This window comes from Penaeus monodon, chromosome 23 (genome assembly GCF_015228065.2).
Source record: "Penaeus monodon isolate SGIC_2016 chromosome 23, NSTDA_Pmon_1, whole genome shotgun sequence".
Taxonomy (NCBI): Eukaryota; Metazoa; Arthropoda; class Malacostraca; order Decapoda; family Penaeidae; genus Penaeus; species Penaeus monodon.
This window is the reverse complement of record NC_051408.1, coordinates 22,117,294-22,117,562: the sequence shown is the minus strand read 5'-3', so window position 1 is coordinate 22,117,562 and position 269 is coordinate 22,117,294.

Here is a 269-nt window from a genome sequence, read left to right as displayed (position 1 = left end):
CTGCGGTGTGTGTATACTATATACCTATCAATGGCATCACATGCAGACATACACACACATAATTATCTATATGCGCCTTGGTATCCATATTTGATTGTTTTACGTAATTTATGAAACTCATTCTCTGTCTTGATGTTGCAGAATTTGAAAATTCATCGCTCAGTCACTGGCAGACCACTTCACTTTTCCGTCTGTGGGCTCTCCACCTCAGTCAGGACTAAAAACGTCGCCGCAGAATGTCAAGTCGGTGGGCTTATCCTCTTACAAAG